Below are 9141 nucleotides of genomic sequence, written 5' to 3' on the forward strand. Positions count from 1 at the left end.
AATTCAGAAATTTCCAGGCCTTGGCAGGCACATATTTCTGGAGCCTGCATGGGTTTACAACTCCCAGAAGTACCTATAACCTTGCCTTGGAGGATGCCGTTTTCTTTTTCCAGAACTGATGTTTGCAGGGTGCTTTGTTGAACATTATAAGACATAACAATTTGGTTTAAATATTTTGTGTACTAGAGCCACTCCCTGCTTCAAACAGCCAGTAAAACCTTTCCCAAAACAAACTTTGCTGTCTTGCAGTCACTGCACATATGTAAGGAACAATTTGTGATTACAGGATGCCTTTTAACAATCCTATTTGTAATTTCAGAGCGAACAGTTTTGCTTGCTGAACTATGTGTCCACATACTGATCAAATCAAGTAGAGACTTCAACTTCTCTGAGTTGCTATGTGGGCTCTGCCTAGGTCTTAAATTAGAAGAGATAATAACATAGCAGGGAAGAACAGAAACTGTAGCCTCCCAAAGGAGTGAGAAATTACCCAGACCACATAGGAAATAGAAAGTGAGACAGATCACTAAAAATCTAGATAGTCTATGAGATTATTGAACAGCAAATGAACAGGCCTACCAGGGCTATGGGAACAGAGTAGGGAGGTCCTCGTTTGGGGTAATTAAATGGGATCTAGAAAGAAGTATAGAACAGGATGACCTGAACGGCTAGATATGGTCAGTGGAGCATCAAAACAAACTACTGGGCCTCCCCGGTGGCACAGCGGTTCAGTGCTGGGTTGCGAAGCTGCCCGCAGCCTCTGCAGCACCAGTTCGATCCCTGGCCCCCGAGGGTCCCACATGGTTCACAGACCTCTCGTGCTGCCCGCTGCTCCCCTCAGCAGTGTACTTCTGTCCTTCTGCCTGTTCTGCTCCCTGCTCTGGCTCTGGTAAATTCTCTCACTCTCCCGCGCTTCTGACTGTACCCAGTGCTTGTATAAATAAATAAATAAATCTTAAAAAAAAAAAAAACAAAACCAGACAAACTACTTTTCAATTTAGCATTCACCTGAACAGCTAAAAGAACTTTCATCCTCAACTTTACTTGACTTGCAGAGAAAACTATTGCTGGATAGTTTGGGCCCAAAGTAGGTTTTCTAGTGCTTCCTAAGAAACATTTGACAATGTTAGAGGAAGTCTTGGTTGTCACAACTTAGAAGGACAGGGCTAGTGGCATTTACCGGTTTGAGGCCAAGCATACTGCTAAAGAGTCTGAGATATCCAGGCCAGTCTCCTTCTCCTAAGACTTACCAGGCTAGTATATCTCTAGTGCCGAGGCTGTCAGCACGAAATAGTTTTTCTTTAATTGGGCTGATATTTAGGGTGAAAATGAGTCTTTTCTTTCATTTCTTTCTATCAATAGTAATTATTTAAATTTAAATTATTTCTTCAGTGTAAAGAAACAGCCTATGTGTTTATAGTCCATGACCTACTCCCACATTGAATTTTCCAGATCCAAAAGGGAAATAATTTTCACAAAAGGTGAGAGCATATATGGAACATGAAGAATTGGAATAATTAATTCAGACTTTCCATATTCTTAAATATTTTTAAATACAGGATGATTTCAATACCCTCAATAAATATGTCAGTTCCACACTTTGTAGCTCAAAAGATTCTCCCTAAATGACTAGTGTACATGCAACAGAACTACAAGAATGTAATGATGTTTGGGGGAGTCACCCAGCCTAGAAGGATCAGTGAATAACATCAGAGAGATTCTTAAAAGATCCTGGTAGCCACCTCAAAGACTCAGCCCTCCCTCAGCATGGCAAGTGAACATCAGGGAAGAAACATCTGAAGTAAGACTCCTCCGGAGGGTGTCCTGGAAACAATATTGCTGCCCTTCCAAGTTTGGAAAATTCTGGGGTATGTTCTTCAATTGACAGACAAGTCCTACCTTCAGTTCTCAAAATGGGAAACAGTGGAAAAGCCAGCTACACTGAAAAAAGTTCTGAGTGACATCCTAAACAAATGGTGTGCCAAAGCAGAAAAACCATGTTACCGTTTTCAAAAAACTTTTAGCTTCGTCTTCAACAGGAGCCGAGGTTCTGTGTCAACCAGAGCCAAATGCGCTATGGTAATTTTCTCTAATATTTAAAAGGATTTTTTTCCCCAGTAAAATGTGACTGTTGTGGTATAAAATGCTTCCTTACTAGGCCACAGATCCTTTATTTTCACAACTGAGAAACGTAACTTATTGAGACAAAGGAAAAGCAAAGTGAAAGAATGCAGCTGCCTCCACCGGAAGCCCAGGAATCCCACAGCCCACAGCCCCTTGAAGCTTCAGGGGTGGACAGGAGAGACTCCCAGAGCCCCCTGGGATGAACACACATGTTTTGGCATATATACCTAAGCACAAATTTTCTGTAAAAAAAAAAAAAAAGTCCATAGCTTTCATCCGATTCTCAAAAGATTTCCTGACCTCCAAATGTTTGCAGATGCTTCGAGCAGCCGTTGCTTTATGCTGGATGGAGTTTTAACATGTCCACGTTAAGATATCTTTTCTTCTCTTCTCTTTTTCCAAGCAAACTAATTGGGAGATTGCTCTCTAGGGAAGGCCGCTTGATGTAGTGTAGGAACCAGGCGTGCTTGTCTCCAGCCATCTGCTACATTAAAGAAGGCCTCCTATGGCTGGAATCCAAAACACAAAATTAAAAGGGTTGCTTGCACCCAGAGTCATAAAACAAAGAGGCTTTCTAAAGCAGGACTTGAAGTGAACACTCATTCCTTCCTGACTTAAACAGCATCTGTTCCTCCTGCCGGCAAACACCCTCCAAGTTAACTCAACTGACCTCCACAGTTCTACATTCTCAGTTTTCATCTTCAGAGACATAGTCTCAGATGAGCCAAACCACATGTGTGCTCCACCACAAATCCAGAGCAGCAGGTGAAAATCTGGGAGAGCTAAGGATTGGGGAGAGGGGAAGAGCACCAAAACTTCCCGTTCTCCAGGATATCCTTTCACAGCATAAAAATCTGAGTCCTGAGAGCTCTAAAGCCAGACTCCCTAACTAGAACTCGTGCTGTCTCACTATCTGTGTGACCTGGCACAAGCTTCTTAACCAATCTGTGCCCCAGTCTCTGCATCTGTAAAATGGGACAACAGTAGTATCTACTTCATAGGAATATTATGAGAATTCTGTGAATAGGGATTTTTCAGGCACTTAGAAGAGTGCCTGGCACATAGTAAGTGCTACACACAGAGTTTTGAAAATATTTTCTCTTATTATGCCAGCAACTTCTAAGATATTCTTAGAAGCTTTTCTAAGTAAATTCCTTTGTTATATATAATGTGCATGTACTTTAACTGCCAGTAGACCCTCCTCTGTTCTCCCTTTAATACATAGTCTATTCACCCTCAGGTGTCTGGTGCTATCTCTCACAGACAACTCCCAAATTTCTGTTTCTATCTTGGACTTGGCAAATAAACTCCAGGCCTTTAAACAACCCTCTTAACAGCTCTACGGGACTGCAGTAGTTGTGGCTTTTGTCTGCAGGTCACACTCACCAATCCTCTTTTTCCTGCTTCTGTTGTGGTACCATTCCCTACTACATTAATCACAGTACCAGACAGACCCCCAGGAGGTGAGCACATAATTCAGACAGGTTATCGTAGTGCTCCGCTAGCCAGGCCTCAGTGGTTGCTTCTTAATGGCACATGACCCAAGCAAGATTGAAGTCTGCATGTTGAGAGAGAGAGAGAAAACCTTCTTCTGACTCTCACTGATATACTAAGTGACTCTGAGGGAGTCTGTTTGGAAATGAAGCCAAAAAACAGAAATAGAGCTTAGACCCAGAGAAGACAGAGCTCTGACAAAAAAAAAAAAAAAAAAAATCCCTTGATCTGACTGTGAAGTTCAAAAATCTTCCCGGTTCCCTTAGCCTATATATGCTGCTTTTTTTTTTTTTTTTAATTTTATAGAGGCATGTTTATTTATTTATTTGTTTGTTTGTTTGTTTTGTTTACACATGCACTGGGTACAGTCAGAAGCGCGGGAGGGTGAGAGAATTCACCAGAGCCAGAGCAGGGAGCAGAACAGGCAGAAGGACCGAAGGACACTGCTGAGGGGAGCAGCGGGCGGCAGGAGAGGTCTGTGCGCCATGTGGGACCCTCCTCCGGTGGCCGGGGAGCAGCCGGGGATCGAACCGGTGCCGTAGAGGCCGCGGGCAGGTTAGCAACCCAGCGCTCAACCGCTGCGCCACCGGGGAGGCCCCATATGCTGCTTTTTTAAAAGATAGGTACACTATCTGCCCTTGGCAGTCTCACTGGATTCCGTAGGTCCATATTTGAACTCCTCATATTTGTCATTCACCCTCCCCAGCCTAGCGTGCTCTGATTGTCCCCATATCATTAAATGGCAATTCCATCTACATGGTTGCTCAAGTTCATAGCTGGTCGTTATCTGTGGTAGATTGGATAATTGTCCTCCCTATTGTGGATACATCCACACCTTTGCCAAGTGATTGCCAAGGTTGTACCTTTCCCTAAAGAAGGTGGGGTTTACTTCCCTACCCCTTTGATGTTAACTTTGGGCCAGTAGACATTATGTGAACATAATCTTTAGATAATCTTCAGATCGTTTGACTTGATCTTTTTGTGTTTTTGTCCTCTTGCTTAGAAGAATAGACTTTTAGTAGCCATTCATCTAAGGAGCAGGAAAATACATGTAGAGTAGAGCTGATGCCAACCCATAGTCAGGAGTCTAGCTCAACAGACCTACAGCCTGACACCATTCCCCAAGCCGACTCACGACCTGCAAATGGGAGAGTGAAGGTTGGCGGTTACCTACCACTGGATTCTGGAGTTGTTTGTCATGCGCCAATGGCCAATGAAAATGTTCTTCACTTACCATCATATTTACTTTTTAAAATTATTTATGCATACAAGAACTGGGGTGTGGGCCAGAGGTGTGGGGGGTGAGAGGAATCACCTGAGACACAGTGGGGAGCAGAACCGGCAGATTGACTGAAATACACTGCTGAGGGGAGCAGCGGGCAAGACAGGAGAGATCTGCTGCGCCATGTGGGTAGCTCCCTGGACAGGGATCGAACTCGTGCTGCGGTGGCTGCAGCTTGCTTCACAGTGCTGAGACTTAATCCCTTGGCCCTGTCACCATCCTATTTTTACATGTAACAACTCCCTCATTCAATACTGTAACAATTATTTATTGAACACCTACTATGCATCAAATATGTTTGCAGCACCAGGGAAAAGACATTCAACAAAACAGTCAAAAAACCCAGCTCATCCCGTAATTTTTTTTTTAAATGTGAAAACAAGTAAAATTCAGTACATCCCATAATGTACTTGATACACAACAGTGACAAAAAAATAAACTAGAATGGGGGTGAATAGAGAGAGTTGGGCTGAGGAAGAGAGATGATGGCTATTTTGACCAAGTAGTCAGGATTTAATAGAATTGCTCTTGCCTTCCACTTCCAAGCCAGCATCAAGGCTTAATCAGTTCTACTTCCAAACCGTATCTTAAATCCACCCCACTGCTCTCCATGTATCCTATGTATAGTCAGATCTAGTCTTGTAAACCACTGTCATTTTTCTCCTGGACTATCTTCTGCCTTATTTCAATCCCTTGATCACCCAGCAGCTAATATATATTGAAAATATAAATAGGGTTTCTAATCACTCTAGAATTAAAGCTCTTCCCATAAAGGGATACGGTCCAAACTTTCCACCATGGCTCTGCCCAGTGATATGCTTCCTGTTTGCTCAACATTCTCACATTTGCCTTGTCCACACTGCTTTTCTTTCCATTCCTCACATGTCCCAAGCTCTCCCCCAACTTAAGGGTTTGCACACGTGGTTCCCTCTGCTTGTTCTTGCTCTTGATGTTATTAACGTCTGAAATGCTTTGCCCGCCACTCTCCACCTGTCCCACTCCTTCTCACCAATCTTGCGTCTCAACTGAAGTGTCACTTTCTGACAAAAGCCTTCCCTGACCACCTCCACACCTCCTACCCCACTGCAGTTAGATTGGGTCCCCTATTATAGACTTCCAAAGCCTTGAGCTCTTTGCCTTTTGGGACTCTCTTCTCACAGTTAATGACTTGATCAAAGTCTCTATTCCCTTCCAAGTGAAGCTCCTCTTTACAGCTGAATCCCCTACACTTAGATCAGGGCAGGAGCACTTCAGGTCCTAGGAAGTCACTGAAGTTTCTACTTCACGTTTGGTTTTATGTTTGTTCTTAACAAAATTACTTTGTTCCCATTTAATTTTTAAAATCTCCTGGTCCAATTTTAATATGTAACAGGGTGTCACACCCCCTGCCTTCCAGGCAGAAACTCAGCTCTTAGGTTTAGCACTCATGCACTCACTTATTCATTCAACTTAAATATTTATATCGTACCTACTGTGTGCCAGGTACTGGGTATACAAAGACAGGGGGTACTTTCTCTGCCCTTGTGAAGCTTACAGTCTTCTGGGGGTGTTTGGTTGTCTTCTCTCTGTAAGATCCTTGGACATTTGATTGAAGAGGCAGAAACTAGAAAATCAAAAATCTGTCATTTCAAAGCTGTAACCCTAAGTATTCTCACCTTTCAGGAGCCCCTTGTTTTGTGAACAGCTCCCACATAAAATGGACTATTCAAGCATGAAAACGTAAAACAAAGATTCTTTTCTGAAACAGAGTTTTTAGCATAGAGGATTAAACTACTCACTTGATCAGTGGAAAGGTGGTTACAGGCAGAACTGCATCCCGCTAGACTAACAACATGTCCTGAAAGGTTTCATGACTAAGTACGGATTTTTTAAAAAGAGCTACTCTCACTAACATTATCATCCATGTTTCTATGAATAAAAGAACTAATGTGCAAGCCATTAAGGAACCAGCATATTTCTATAGCTTGCTTGGTACTGGAACACCCAGAAATGTTTCTAGCTCTGCCTTGGAGGCTGTCTTTGCTGCAGAACTGGTGTTTGCAAAATGCTTGGCTGATGGTGGAAGGATAGAACAGAATTTGGTTGAAATATTTGGTACATGAGGCCATTCCTTACTTTATGCATCCAGTAAAATCTTGCATTCATTACTTTCCATGACCCCAGGCCTTTCCAACTCCCCCACCAGACCCCCTCCTGTCCCTTCTCATTAAATTGGTCTCCTTGCTGTTCCCCTCTGCTCTTAACTCCCAACTTGTCACATTCCCATCTTAACATACCTTTGCCTGTCACAGTAACCTCTCTGTAGGCTCTCACAGCCTCTTATCTTTCCTCCCCAAAGCAACTTAGATGCCTCCTTCCTAAGTCCCATCTGTCCCCAAGGATCTTCTCTTGATGCGTGGCATTATGCAAGATACATGAGAAGGACGAAAGATATGCAATGTAGAAATGGTGAGAAATGTGGGATTGCATGGTCATATACAGATAAAGAAATGGGGGCTTAAACACAAGAAGTCAATTCTTGAGTTTATACAGTCAGCCAGTGATGGAACTAGAATTCCAATCCAGGAGAGTCCGACTTCCACAACCCCCACTGCTCTAACCACTGCACAACACTGCCTGCTCTCTTCACACACTCTTGCGGAGACACAGAAATTCTAAACTTTTGTGCCCCCCCCCCAAAAATAGCTCCCGTGTATCCTGTGATTACAGTCAGGGGACCACAGAATTCTGTGAACTGAGCTGGAAAAACTATAGGTTACTAAGAGAACGAACAAACGAACAAACGAATGAATGAATGAATGAATGAAGCAAGCTTCTGTGCACACAATTATAATTTCTGACCTGAATCTATGTCATTTGGTGATGGTGAAGTCACACAGAGCAAGTAGGTCATAAAACCCTGTATTTATTCTAACAGTCAGGTAAGGGCCCAGAGCAAGCTCAAAAGACCCTGAGTGAATGGAGTTACTGTTCCAACATGTTTATCTTGAAGTGTAGTGAAACCTATTAATTCTATTTGTATAATGACTAATGCCTCTGTGGATGTATCATTTACAATATGGTGGCATTACTAATGTGCCACATTAAAGGTGATTTGAACTGATGAATCAAATCAGTTAAGCTCCTCTAAGTCAACTTTGGCTGCCCAAGTCATGTGGCACAGTGTTTCCATTGCAGAGAGGAGCCTGGCTAAGCAGCCCCGGGGTTGATCTCATCTGTCTTGCTTCCACAAATCTGTTTTTGTAAAAGTACTATCACACCATGTTCTAAAACCCAGAGTTCAAACATTTCAAAAACGAGCTAAGAGTAAACTAAGTCGCCTGCTCTGGACGTGTCACGGATGGAGTAGTGGGAACCGCCTGCCAGGTCACGCTGCCAAAAATGAGAGTCTGTATGACGTCTGAGCTCCAATGTGGTCCTGGCTATAGTGTTTCCAAGGTCACAGTAAAACCCATCTGGGGACTGCTTCTGGTTGTAGGACCACAGGAAAGAAGTGTATTTTTTATATAGGTTAAGATACTTATTTAACTTGCTTTTGCTTTCTGACTGAGTTTCTGTTATATGCCACAAACATGGCACTCTAAGGGTATGGAAATTATCCCATATGTTCCTCTATTTATTGGTGAAAAATAAGGCTGTTCAGAGATAAAAGCTATCAGTGGGAAAGAAGACACGCACCTCGCTATATCTTCCTCCATTCTGATCTCTGACTTCATGATTAAAACTTTTTTCTGATTCAGTCGCTTACTTAGCAAATTACTTATCAAGTGCTTGCTATGTACCAAATCTTGGGCTAGACACTGGACATGACTTAGAGCGCCAAACAGACAGGGCCTCTGCTCACACGGAATGCAATCAAGTCGGGAAGGCAGCACATGTGGCTCCATCGCTCATCTGCCCAGCTAATAAGGGACCCCCAAACACCATCTTTATTCTTTTGACCAACACTGGCTCAGCTCAGCTTTTTAAACTTCACATTTCCCTCCTCCCTCTCTCTACTCATCACCACAAGGCTGGAATTCATTTCTGAGGTCTAGAACCAACTTCATGGAAATAGACACATTTGTGCCTGGCTTGCTTTTGTTGTTTTGGCAACACTGACATCACCAAAAAATTGGGGTCCCAGAGGTGCCCAGGCACCAGGTACCTGCATTGACTCCTGAGGCTGGCGATTCCCTCTGACTTAACAAACTGGGCACAACTTTGTCTAGCTGTCCTGTTTTACCTAAGGAAGCCTTCCT

The sequence above is a fragment of the Talpa occidentalis genome, unplaced genomic scaffold (assembly GCF_014898055.3).
Source record: "Talpa occidentalis isolate TD23 unplaced genomic scaffold, MPIMG_talOcc4v2.1 talOcc4.13, whole genome shotgun sequence".
NCBI classification, from domain to species: Eukaryota; Metazoa; Chordata; class Mammalia; order Eulipotyphla; family Talpidae; genus Talpa; species Talpa occidentalis.